Source organism: Passer domesticus, chromosome 1, assembly GCF_036417665.1.
Source record: "Passer domesticus isolate bPasDom1 chromosome 1, bPasDom1.hap1, whole genome shotgun sequence".
Taxonomy (NCBI): Eukaryota; Metazoa; Chordata; class Aves; order Passeriformes; family Passeridae; genus Passer; species Passer domesticus.
Window position 1 is genome coordinate 66,471,586 of NC_087474.1, and position 14,966 is coordinate 66,486,551.

Below are 14,966 nucleotides of genomic sequence, written 5' to 3' on the forward strand. Positions count from 1 at the left end.
CATCCTTAATGTCTGAGGTAAAAAAGGTTGGATTTTTTTTCTTCTCCTCCAGAACTATTGGAGAACCAACTGCACAGATGTTTAAGAAATTTTTGTTACAGAAGGAGAATCTTACCCATTATCACCAGTATCACCCATTAATTTTCTAAAACAACACGAGAAATATTTTCTATACATTTCCTGAATGTCACATCTGTGAAGTAAGAAGATGACTTTTGCACTGCATATATTTTCTACCTGTAAAAATACACCAAGCATCAAGAAAAAAAAAGAAAAAAAATGGATATTTTAAAAACTTACCTTGACAAATCTGAAGGCATACACTCTATTGAAACACAAACTAATTATTTCTTGCAATAACACTGTCATTTATTAATTGATTAATTGATTTACTTGGCCCCTCAGCAGTGCTGGGATTGGGCAGGATTCTGCTTTATATCAAAAAGGTTAGCCTCATTTTGTTTTAGGGATTTCTTGTAAGCCTAATATTTTGACATGCTTTAACAGTTACCTTCACACTTCTCCATCCAAATATGCATACCCTCATGAATATGTATTTATATTTATAAATATTCCAGTTCATGAAAGAAAGCTGGGTGGAGGCAAGTTTATAAACAGGGAAAGGCTATAGAGATTTTCTAGAGAGTTCAAGGAGGTAATCAGAGAACAATCCTACAGGATTGTTGTCCTATAGGAATAGGACAACAATAGGAAACCTTGTGTAAAGACAGTAAAACAATTCATTTGTATATTTACTGAAGAAAATAAAGAAAAATCTCATCTAATAAAAGACAGTAGAGAAGCAAAAAAGCCAAACTCCTTGAAAACCCCATCTTTCAAAATATATTAAAAATATAACTTGATTTTTGCCTTGGTGTTTGTCTGGGAACACTGACACACAAGTTATGCATGTAAAAGATATTTGACTCTGGTATTTAAAATCTGATCATTTAGATGGCTTTTGCAGTAAATCTTGATGAAAACATGTATCCTTGAGGCAAATTCATCATTAATACCCATTTTAGCTCACAAAAGTAATTTCATGACATATTGTGTTGCATGCCTGACTAATCCCAGGGGATGAATATTCATGGTGGTTATGAGATAGACTCTTTTAAATTCTTGGAGTTCCACATTGGCATCAAGCATCATAGCAGCTTCATAGATCATTTTGTTGAGACAGAAATAATCTGCAGATACGTCTTCAAAGTAAGGTGGTTTTATTTTTATCACAAGGGTCACCAATCCCTGTGTTGAAACCTAGCATCATTGCTCAGCTAGAGACATATTTACCAAAGTGCTAGAAATAGCACAGTGTAACTGAACAAAACAGTCCTTCCACTTCAGCTTCTCTGAAACCCTAAAAACATCCATTCTTCAGTGGTGTGCCATTGGACAGTAACATATTAACCAAGGGAGGATAAATCTATCACCTATGAAATTTGTAGTTGTACACCAGTAGTATTCATTTGGAAGCTTCAATATCTGTAGATATATTAGCATAAGTAAAATGAAAAACAGTAATTGGGAGGCAAAATAGATTAATTTGAGATTCCTTCACTAGGGACCCAGAGGAATCAGAGGTAGAAGGAGATTGTTAGATTTTGCATTCATTTCCCTCCCATATAACACTCTCTTAATGAATTCTCCGGCCACAATTTTAATGAATATCCCCAACTCTTCTATTTTTTCACATAGACAAAAAAAAAATCATAATAGAAATTTTCAGCAGAAAATGGAACTTGTGACACTGAAAAACTGAGTATATAGAATTCAATCTAGGATTAGTTTGTTTATAAACCAAATAAGAGGACTTTCTAGAGCTTCACTACTAACAATGTATCTCAAGATCATCTGGGTACCCTCACAATACATGAAGAACAAATAAAATGTATAGAAAAAAATATTCATGAAGAAAAATAGCTTTTGAAGTTCTGTATCTTTACAAAAACTTACTGCTCTACCTAGGTCTTACCTAGGGCTGCATCTGCATCTTACTGTTCCTTAAACCAAAAACCACAAAGCAGTCATACCCTAAGTGATGCAACCCACCTAGGAAGAAGGATACAAGGGAATACTAGTATCAAACCTGTACTTTCACATAAAATAGAATACATGATGGAAGACAAAATAATTATAAAACGTAGCACAAGGATATTCTTAAAATCATAACAAGTAGGAAAGAATGGCAAACTGGCAGTCAACAGTCTATGGCAGATCTGATAAAGGCTGAATAATACAGCATAATAAATTGATCTACATAGCATCTGAGAGACCATTACAAGTGACTGGTGAGATGGAGGAGTGAAGAGAAGACAATAGTAATATATCTTACCTTCCTCAAGAAGCAGCATATCATCAAGAAACATCAGGAAAGCACTAGAATCAAGAAAAAGGTTTAAGTTCTTGTACAACACTTAGTTTATGGTAGCAGGCATGCTTAATTGGTACATCTTGCAGCTGTTGATAACAAAGTCACTGTTGCTCTGATCATGCCTGAATGTAGCACAAATTCCATTGTCCATCTCCATGAAGAGCTAACTACTGAAGAGATCAAATGTATTCCTTCAATACACCAGCTGAACTGGTGAGTGGGAACACTGAATATGTGAAAGCCAAGGAGCCAAGAATTAAAGATTTTCTCTTCATCTGAACATCCTTTGGAAAATTCATAATATGAAGAAATTTTTGCTTAAATTTCTTTCAATGTGTGCTTCTCTTCATAAAATTAAAGATTTTGTGAGGTGTTTTTAAGAACTGTTATCCATAAATTTATTTGAGAATTTTTTTAATTTTAAAACAATGTCATTAAAGCAAGTAACAAATATTCAAATGACAACTTTCAAAACATTTATAAGTACGATAAAAATAATTTTTTTCACATTACCAAACTATTTTTTTTTAACTCTTTTTCCACAAATTTGTTCTATTCCAATTATTTAATTAGATCCCTATTGGAAAATCCTGGACTTGAGAATAGTTTTAATGGTGTAAATCTGATTATCAATATGGACTTTTTAATTTTTAGTTTCTTCTTCCCTTTTGTGTTCAGTAGTTATTCTGTGATTTGTGTGCCACCATCATGTTCTCTTGATCTTTGTAGATTTTTAATATTCTGAATGATAAATATTCCATTTAAAATTTCCAAACATTATTCATAATTCCTAGATTTTTATTGTACTTATTCTTTGATAGGCAACATCAAGTTGCCAGACAAAGTTTTTCAGTTAAAAGAAAACATGCCTGACATTCTTCTTTAGCTTGAATGGTTTGATTCTCTAAAGGAAATCTTTGCCTCTATGTTTTTTCACATACATATGGCTGAAATGGATTTTGGAAGTACCAGATGTTAAAAACGTGCATCTCCCATTATACTTGCTTGATTCTTCTGTTCAAATTAATCATTAAAAACATATTTCAATTCTCTGTGGCATATTGCTGTTTTGCATCCTGTTTCTGTAGTTTTCCATCCTGCTATTACCAATCATTTGAGTAATAGTTAGCAGGAGTCATGACTGCATCAAGATGCAATGCAGAATATCAAGAATTATGCTGGGAAATGAAAGATAGTAAATAAGCCTCTTAGCTAAACTCCTTTTCCCTTGAAATGTTGGACCACAAGATCTTTTGGCGTCCTATCCAGCCTGGGCTGTTCTGTGATTCTATGACTATAATTACACAGTGTCTGGCATCATGCAAAGCCAAGTTTCAACTGATGTGCTTCCATTGACTTTCACTGGAGATAATGAGGCAAAGTAAGCCCTCTGGGAGTCAAAAAGGCTTTGTGTGTGGAGCAACTACTAGATTCTGGTCCATGACTGGACTCCTAGGCCCAATTTCATGCAGAAAAGATTCATAGAAATCACTAATAGTATTGTTATTATGTGAGAAGGAAGGGAAAATAAAAATACATGATTGCGGTAAATAAGCATCTTCTTTTTATGTTGCCTGCATACCCTTAACTTATTATATTTTTCATCATTCTAAAATCATTTGGAGTGTAAATTAGTTAATTCTTTAGTATGAAGAGTAGTTTTAACACTTTGAAAATTTATTTTACTCGTGTTTAAATCCTTGATAATTACATATACATATCTATATGTAATTATAGTTCCTATTACTTCACAATTAATTTTCAGCTCAATTTTGCCTGTTCACTCAAATACACATATTTATACAATATAGTTGTCTTTGAATATGTTAATACATATTGAAACTAAAACTGATTGATTAAACCAAAAAGATAAAGGCAGTTTAGTAATTTCTTCTTTTTTAAATTTTCTTCATTTCTCCCTCACGGCCACCTGATAAAGTTGAAGTTTAAAGTAGAACACATAGAAAAGCTTCTGAAAACATGTCAGAGCTTTTCAGATTTAGTTCTAATTTCAAAATAGGATTATGTTTTTAAACAAGGTCTGGTTGAAGTCTCCAGGAAAGCTCTAAGGAAATCAAAATCACTAGCTTACTTTAAGCAGGAGCTAGCAGAGTCTTGAGCAGTTAAAGGTTTAAAGCTCTGAACAAATTAAAATAAGTGCCATCCAACTGCAGAGTGGTATTATTTAAATCATAGTTATTCGGCTCAGCTTTCTGCTGTTTTTTCTGATATTTGAAACTGGTCCATCTCTTGATAATTTAGAGTCAATAAACAAATGCATATCTGGGGGTACATCAGTTAACCTACCTGACTAGGAAAAACATTTATTACCCTTAATCTGTTTTCTTCCTAGATAAAGGTGAACAAATGCCTTGAGTGAGATCACTCTGCAGTTTTTTTCCTTTTTTTCTTGTCACAGTAACTGACAATTTACTACAGTGAGTTTGCAGATTATCTAGAAATTGCTCCCTTTCCCTGCCCTCCCCCCTCACCAAATTAAAGTTGGTCACATCAATCAAGATTATTTTTATTGGTTGGAATTAAGGCAGTAGCAGGTTAAAGAGCTTAAAAGGGACATAAATAGAAAATACTTTGGTGGTTGAAAAATGCTCCTCTCAATTTGGAGCTTAGCACATAGAAGGTTTTAACATGAGAAAACCCCCATACTGGAGGGTTGCATCATAACAGCTGTCTCAGAGCTCTGTTATTATGCTCTTCAGAGAAAACACTAATAACTGTTATGTGAATAACCTAGGATAATGATTTTGAATATTCTTTATGCCCAAAGATATGAAAATTCCAAAATTTATTTAATAATGTTATTTAATGCCATTAAAATCCATACATCTGCCTAGTTTTATAATAGCCACTTTTCAGAATAGTAAACACTTTTTGATTTGGACTTGGTTTTAGTCTTTTAAAAATATCTTTCTATATCTGTAATAAGCTCTTGATATTCATATTTATCTGTCATAGTCTTATGAGACATAGTTGGTCTATTTTTTGCTGGTTTGTATTCAATATACTTGCTGCAATCTTGCCAATGAATAAAGTAAATTTTAGTGCATTAGGCTATCATTTTTTTATCTGATCTATGCTAGAAGTTGCCTAAACCAAAACTATGTTAAGCTGCTATAAGATTAAATAAGTAGACTAAGGGGTCATCAAGAGGTGAAAGAAAAAAGCTCATTCTTAGCAGTAGTGATATGTTGAGACATCATCCATAATTTTAGTTCAGAGTGCTAGAACATATAGAGCAGAAATAAATCTCTCCAAGAACACACAGAATTATTGGATTTGACAATTTCTCTTTTATGTCATTTTTATCAGAGCTAGATCACCTGACAATAAAATTCTGTATTGAAACTAAGTAGAACTGAATGAACAAGGTAAATGAATAGAACCTAATGCATAGACATGCACAGTAGACCTGGTTCCCCAAATTAAATATGGTGTAAATCTCAGCTTTTCTGACAGATGAGTCATGAATGCTGAGACATTAGAAATTCTTCACTACATTCTTCTATTATCACAAAACATACTTTTGTTCTTAATGAGTTAATTAGAATACAAAAATATTCTTATAAAAGAAGGTTTAGCAAAAGATGATCACAGGTTTGTTTGCATGACACTGAGCCTGCTGGCAACAGGTAAGGTACCCGTCTCAAAGGGAAAAAAAGGATATTTACTCGGGAGTTCACAGCTCTCATTAAGAGAGCTTTAAACTAGACTTGAAGGGGGAAGAGGATAAAAACAAGATCACAAGACATAAGCCCATTTGTGGAATGTCACTCTTTGAGGGACAGTGTGCAAACAGCAGACTTCAGTCTGCTGTCTCAATAGATGCAGGCAATGGAGATCTGTATGGCAGCAAGGATGCAGGAGTTATTAATGTTAGAAACCACAGACACACTGGAGAATTGTCATGCAGGAATTAGAGCTTCTTCATGAAAAATAAGTGCCAGGATTGATAACCCAGATGAAGAGCATCTACATCATGCACCCAGCATGGGCAGCAAACAGGAGGAGCTAAAAGCCATGGTGCAGCAGAAAAAATATATGTAATTGCCATCATGGGGATGTGGTGGTATTACTTGCCCAGCTAATGTGCTGCAATAGATGGCTGTAAACTTTTCAGAAGGGATTGGGTGGGAAGGGGAGTTGGTGGAGTAGCCCTGTATGTCAGTGAGTGCCTAATTTTCTGGAGCTTGATGGTGATATTTACTGGTAAAATCAGGGATAAGATCAACAGGGCAAATATCCTGGTGGAATTGTGTTATAGACCACTTAACTATGAAGGAGAGAGAGATTAAATATTCCATAAGCGGTTGGGAGAAGTCTCATATTTGCAAGCTCTTGTTCCATGTTGCCAGATGTCTATTAGAGAAACAACATGGCAGAAAGGAAACAGTTCCATGAGGTTCCTAGAGTATGGAAGATAACTTCTTGACATAGCTGATAAGGGAGCTGGCTAAGGAAGGTGTCCCTCTGAACCTGCTGTTTGTAAACAAATAAGGACCAGTGTGTGATCTTATTATCTGATGGGTGGAGGCCATCTTAGGCACAGAAATCACAAAAATTATAGAGTTTTCTGCTCCAGAAGAGCAGAAAAGGAGGAGGGAAAAGCAGAGCTGCCAGCAGGGACTTCTGGACAGTAGACATTTGCCTTTCTGGTGCATTGGCCAAGACAGTCCCTTGGGAGGCAGTTTGGTAGGGCAAAGGAGTCCCAGAAGGCTGGACATGCTTCCAGAAGGAAATCTTAAATGTCCAGGAACAGGCCATCCCCATGTGTCTAAAAATCAACTGACAGGGAAGACCAACCAGGCTGAACAGAGAATTTTGATTAGAGAATGTATCACACCGGAAATATTTTAAAAATATGTGGATGTGATATTTGGGGACTTAGTTTAGTGCTGAACATGTTGGTGCTGGGTTAACTGTTGGATGTGATGATATAAGAGGCCCTTTTATAACAATAATGGTGTAGAGACAGTTAGCCTTGCAGACTTTCTCAGGGTCATAACATGTACAGTTCAAAAGCACAAGAATTTGTAAATTTGTAAAGGATAAAAAAAACATAAGTTTGATATTACTGGAAAAAAGGAGAGTGGTGCTCTCCACATCCAGCTATATATCTTTTTCATTCAATAAACTATTTCAGATGGCTCTGGCACAACTTGCTTTAAGTAGGATTACACACATCTATATCTGCTGAGAGCCAAGTTCCGCTGGCTCTAAGCCTGCATTTTTATAGACTTTTACATGTGGTTACTTTCAAAGAACTCATACTCATCTACAGAAGCAGCATTTTCCAGCTCTCACCACCACCATTATTACTGTGCCACCAATTTCCAAGGCTCTCTGGGATGTCTTGAGATGTATTAGATGAGAAGGAACTGTAACATTGTGAAGTCTAACAGATCTGACTAGAGCAGATTAAGTAAAACCCTTTAGAGAATGAGAAAGATATACTGTGTAATTAAAGGAGCATGATGATCTTATCAGAAGCATAAAAGCAACACTAGCATCTCTCTTGCAATTGTTTTTTCTCTCTAGGCCCAAAACATTTTATGCTGAATGACAGAATTGCCATCTTTATTTTACAGACTGAGGCATAAAGAAATTACTTGTTCAGCATCAGCCAGTAGAGAAATGGTACAGCCAAGACTTTGAGAGTCACAATCCTTGGTTCAGAGTCATCCCAAAGTGCATTCAGTGAAGAGCAGCTTTGAACAGAAGTGGAAAGAAAGGAGACAGACATACCCATCAATATATATTCATTTGTATTTCCTACTCCTACGAGCATTCCATTCATAGTCTTTAAAAAGTTTGCTTCCCACCTACACCTTAAATATATTTGCTTATACCTTCTGGCAGTGGAGACAGACAATTTCCAAGACATACCATTCAGGATTGTCATGAGAAAAAATCCCTCAGAAATTAATTCTGAAACTGAGTTGACTTAATTTAGCTTACAGAAAAATACTGTCATGACTCAAGACTACTAAAAGTAGTATTTTATATCACATATTTTACTTTTTGGTACTCATTACAATTTGGAGACTACCACAGGGAAGAGGATTCTAAGTGCAAAGACAAAAAGAAGCTGTAGAGCAATTATTTTTCCAGTTAAGGGCATACTACCTATGACATTTTTTTCCTGTTTATCCTACTAGTACAAGAAGAAATAACAAGAAGTCACTTGGTTGTCTCTTCCAAAACATTTCCATATAAGAAAGGAATACTGACAATTATTGTCCACAGGAAAAAAAAAAAACACTTTTGGGTCATTTTTTGTCTAGATCCCAAGGGGTCAGATGCAAGCATTTATTATTAGAATTATCTTAGTTGATGATATCTACCAAAACAAAAAAAATGTTTGAGGGTAATATTTCTTCAAATATAACCATGGAAAAGGACTCCTTTTTCTTCTTCTAAAATTTCCCCTCTTCCTCAAAAAGAAACAATAAAATCTTCATACTGATAGGAAAACCCATGCATTTTCATGATTATTGGTAAATATCTCACTGGAGATTTCTCTATCACAAGTTTGTTTTCAGCAACTTGTGAAATCCTAAGTCAGGCAATTCCATATATTAGTAGTTAAAAAAATGATACTACTAATGATGAAAACCTCATCACAAATGGAAAATCCAACTACCTATACAAATACATACCCCTACCACCAGCAAACTCTTTGCAAACTTTTTGTTGCACATTAATCACGCTGCCTTTCTGAACTGTGGACAATTAAGACAGCAGCTCCTACTGTAAAGCAGATCAAATCCTCTTAAAGTTGCATATGGCCCTTTAATCTAAGTGTACTGTACAGAGGACTTAGTTCTAGTGCTCACCCCTCGAACTCTGTAACTGACCTCATTTGGCATCTGTCAGAAGCTAAAAGCAACAGCACCCAGATGTTCACTTTATTAAAACATACAATTGCATAAATAAAATATAAAATTACAAATGTAACTCAAATATTTTGGAAACTCAATGCTACTCAGCAAAAATTCAATTGTTATTTTTTCTTTGATTTTTATACCTTCTGAACAAAACTTATCCCATTCCAGTTCCTGGCCCCAAGATTTTCTGCTGTGTTTTCTCATTCTGTCATGGCACAGAGGATTCTTTTTTACCCTTTCTCAGGGTGAAAGAGCATCAGACAAAGGAACTATTTATTAGTCAGTGTTTTTGAGATGTGAAAAAAAGATAATTCACCACTGAGAAAAGCATTCAGCAAGCTCTTTACCAGCGATTAGAAAAGGGATTTTAGCTTTTTATAGTATTTCTTAAAGGTTGTAGTTTCTCTAACCTCCCTTGCTTCTTACCAAGAATCATTCCAGTCTTCATTTATTACCTGAAACACTGCTAATAAAGGGATTATATAAGTGTCTACACTTATTGATGATCCTTATAATATAAGGAATTATATAAGTGTCTACAATTATTTTCCTGCTTCTGGGTAGCTCACCCTTAGAAGGCTTCATAGTTTCAGCAAGTAGTCAGATATTTCCCTCTGTAAATAATGACAGTAGAATACATAGTCAAAATTCAAATGTTGAAGCATCAGGAGAGAAGACTTTATCACAAGAAAATAAAGTATTAGGGGGAATGTAGGGAGGACTGTAAAGATCATATTGAGGAAAAGAAAATGTAGAATTGTTAAACATGCTGATGGAAGGCAATCATCAGGATCATCAAGTCCAACTTGTGGCCAGGCACAGGACAACCCAAGAGTCAAACTGTGTGCCTAAGGGCACTGTCTAAAAGCTTCCTGAACTCTATTATGGTTGGAACTGTGACCACTTTCCTGGGGAGCCTGTTCCAGTGCTCAACCACGCTCTGGGATGAACAACCTTTTCCCCAACATCAATGCAAAACTTTCCCCAACTCATCATAACAGTATGATTACTGCTGAGGGAAGTCTGGGCCTTTCTCTGTGATGATGCACCTGACTACTTCTGGCTGCAAAAGAATTACCTCCTCTGGTACCCAGACAGATCCACAGAAGAAAACTATATATTTCTGACACTAGGAGAGGATAAACCATGTTGTACAGACAGGCTGGTGGTAAAAAAATAAAAATAAGGGAATAGAGATGTGAATTCATGAAGAAGAAGCTGCTAGTAAAAGGATAGGAGGGAGGTCACTGCTGCCAGGAGTCAGACACCAAGAGGGCAAGACAAATGATACTGCAAGAAGCCAGTTACAAGGAACTGAGGTTTTTAAAAGAGAAGGAGGAGACTTACCAAAGCCCTGAATGACAATTAAGAAGAATAAGAATACTACACTAAGCCTAAAAAAAAGTTGACTTTGAAAGGCAAATGGGATGAGGAGGCCAGTAGCATGACAGAGGAAAGACTGAGGCAGAAAAGCCCTTGGCAAGAAATATCAGAACAACAAATTCTATCCTTAGAAAATATATAGAATTCATTATTCCCTTTTCAGTGTACAAAAAAAAATCATAAATTCATACCTCTATTCACAAATCTCTCTGAAACCACTGGCAAAGTGTGCCATTTATTGTTGGTCCCTATAGAGTATTTCTACTAGCTAGTGATAAACACTTTATACTGAACTCAAGTAGTAAAAATATTTTTATTCAGTTTAAGGTGCCAAGTCTTCTGAAGAACCATGAAGAAAGAACTCATCAGCAACATGTAATGGAGAAAGTATAGTGTTGGGTTGCTTTTTTGCATTGTAGAAAATTGTATACAACAAAAATTATATACAAACAAGCATGCATCTTACAGTACTGTAAAGAAAAATATTTTTGAAGACCCTAAAATCTCTGTTGGCATTACATCAATCCATATCATATTTTTGCACAACATTCCTGACATAGTATTGTTTAGAATGGGTTCCCAGACTCTTTGGAGACTGCTGGAATATCTTTTCACATTTAAAAAGTGGTGTCTTATTTTTTTATATAGGTAAATGTGAACACATTTTTTTTTGCTAATAAGGTATTGCTATGGAAAAGTACAACATGATAAAACATTTTCTTTACATATTGCAAGTTACATGTACCTACAGCAGAAGCATCTTTGCAAGTAATTTCTGACATTATGTACAATATTTTTTCAGTGTCCCATGGGCAAGTATAAAAAAAAATTGGAATTAAATATTTGGGATAAACATAGATTATTTCCACGGATTTGAATAAAATCAAACATAGAATCAAATTTTCTTGTAACTAAATTAGGAATGTTTTAGTTGCGAAATCCCCCAAAATATTGAAGATAAATTGACATGTTTACTTTAATTCTCTTTACCTGTCTTGTTTTGGTGTAATTTTGTAATGATGATATAGCTAACAAAATATAAAATATTCATTTATACTTGCATTATCCAATGAATTTGCAAAGGAATAGAGACACTGTGAAGACAGATACCCACAGAGATGTCTCCCTAGCAACAGGAAGAAGGAATGTGCTGACAATTTCCATACCTTCATCAATTTACTGGTGGCTCACCAACACGGTTCATATAGGAGAAATCTATAGCACTTCAAAAATAGAATAATTTTAACTGTAGCTTGTGTTTCTTTCCAGGCATATTTTCTTTCTCAAATATTTAAGAAAAATTTCTTTGGGAAAGGTTGAATGTCTGGTTGAAGACGTTTCATGGGGCAAAATATTTCAGAAAAATGCAGTGTTATTTGCAGAAAGTTGAACCTTGTCTAAACTTCTAACTTGGTGCTCAAAAGTTATGGAATCACCATACATTTCTCATTGAGGTTCTTCATGGCAGAACACAGACAGATTTGAAGACACTCCACTTTGGCCACAATGGAGAACAAATGTATTTATTGCACAGAGCACAATGCCAAGACTAAAAAAGAAAATATTGTCCCAATATCAAATGTATTTGCTTGTCCTCTGTGACTCTTAAAGACAATCCCATAATTTTTAAGTCAGAGCTGGCTTGCAAGACACCAGAGAGGAGTAAGGAAGCCTTCTCACAAAGAAAATAATTTTGGATTTCTAAGGATCTTTTTGAGCCATTACATTGAATTTTCCCCACTCTTTATATATGTAAATCCAAATCCACTTCCTTCTTTGTTGATCTATGGCTATCTATTAATTTACCAGTGGTACCATCACTGTTCCCTGGGATGCCTCTCAAAATCTCTAGGATCTAGAGAGGTCTTAACCTAAAGAATCTACAGAATCTACAGAGAATGGGTATAGAAGTAAAGTACTGATCAGAAACAGCCACCTATTGTCAAACAGTTTTAGCATTTTGTGCTAGGAATACTTAAAACTGACCTGTTGTGTCTGCCATGCATTCACATATATTACTGATTCTAAATGTGAAAAGCAAATTCCTTACAGCAGTACCATCTGAAAAAACTTCTATTAATCACTCAACGATCTTTCCCTGAAACACCAACTATCTGAAACCAAATGAATTTGAATTTTGTAAAAACAGATAAAATTTTGCTACTAATTCATTAATTTATTATCTTCTACTTATTGTTACGAAAATATTTCATTTTAAATTTTCACAGATATAAAAGGGAGGAAAGAGTGATGAAGAAAGACTGTTCCAAAACGTGATTTCATAGTTATAACAGAATAAGCTTCCCTCTCCCTCCATGGGCTAGACACTTCAATCTGAATTTGCTCCACCTAGGCTCTGGCATTTAAATTAGGAATATTCCTTTGTTTCCTCTGCAATTAGTGGTAAGATGTGATATTCTGGTAATTCACACTTTAGATGAACTGAATCATCTTCAGGAGGGGTCTTTCCCTCCAAACCATGAGCAATCTCATAAACTGCCTCATACAGGCATATAGGTTCAATAGTTGCCTCCACAATTTCATGCCTTTCTAAACCCTCACAGAGCTAGAAATTATGTACCTCCCACAATTTATGAAACTGGCAACTGTTGAATTGTTTGTGTTTGGGTCCTTTTTATGAGAGACAGAAGAGAAAGTAATACAAGAGACAAGAGAACTGCGAATCCAATTTCTGTGTTGGAATCCTAATTTAGGTCTGGAATCTGTTACCTTCAAATTGGAAGCAGGTGGCATTAAAGGCAGTTATCCCATCGACATATTATGTTCTCTGATTTTGACAGCAACACAGTGATGGTATTGAATTTTCAGAGCTGGTCTCAGAATGACAGATGGCACCTCCACTGCACAGTGATGTCCCCAAAGAGATTTATAAAACAACTGAGTAGTTTCCAAAGATAAAGTTAAAGAATAAAATGGGATGATTATTCATACGATTTAGACAATGTAAAGCTGCAGCCAGTAGCAGCCAATATTCACTGGAGCTCAATCTTCATCTCTAAAATCCCTGAGGAACACCTTCATTTTAAAGTTGAATAACTGTGAGGAGCACCAGTATCAGAGCAGAAAATATGTGATGGAATAAGACCAGCAAAATGAGATGTTTCCTCAGCCCCTTCTGCTCTCCAGGGAATCTGCACTGGCTGAAAGGCTTTTAAAATGTGTAGGAAGTACCTGACTCTAAAATTTCACCCACAAAAATATGGAATATCTCCATCTTTTCTGAATAAATCTATGTATGGCAATTTCATAAATAAGATAAGAAATATCCACTGAGACCCAACATCATGTTCAACAATTACTAATTGACAGAGTTGAAAAAAGCAATATGAAGGTCTTGTAAGGGATCATACATGCAAAACACATAAGACTAAGCATTCTCTCTGCCAATCCCATAGTAAAGATTTGTGATGAAATATTCAGTTGTAACTAATTCTACTAAATTCTACTTTTTTTATTATTTTGGTAAAAAATGTAGTAAAATTCATATATAGTAATTTTTTTAAAAACCGTACGTGTATTTCTTATGATACTGAGCTGTTTCAGCATGATACACAACACTAATCAACTAAATACAGATAGGTAGAGGAGTCCATAACTTTGCCACACTTTTGAGTGAAATGAGCTAGCTGGTTATCTCTGGGCAGTTCTGTGACTGTAAATACGCCATGAATTACTTCTTTTCACATCTCAACAACATTATAATGACTAATAAATAATTCCTTTGCCTGATGAATGCATTTTTAGTATTTTTTCTGAAGAAAATTCTCACCAGTATGAATTAGAGAATCACAATCCTGTCTCTAAAAAGTAAGTTAATTTCTCAGTGCTTTCATTCATTTTTAAATTGTGAGAAAGAAAGGTCTAAAAGCAACATATATCAGGAAAAGTAAAGATGAAGTAATATCTTTCTACTTTATCAGCTCTTAAGATTCAATAATCTTGGTATTTTAAGCTATATATTTCCTAAATAACCAACAGGACTTCAATCAAGAAACATTCTCATGTCAGCAGCTACCCAGCAGACCTTTAAAGGGTTGGTATCTTTCACTTTCAATATTGCTCCTCTAATGCTTTAGGAAGAAAAGCAAAACATGAGAAAAGCTAGTGGAGACACATATCTAAAAATTATTCTTAATTTTAGGGGGAATTTTAAGAAATGCTTAATTAAACCTCATTGATTCAGAGTCTCTACCTCTTTACTAATCATCTATTCCTCTGTACATTCAAGACTCTCCAAAATGAAATTGTCCCACTTTTGTTCACTCATCTCAGTGGGATCTCTT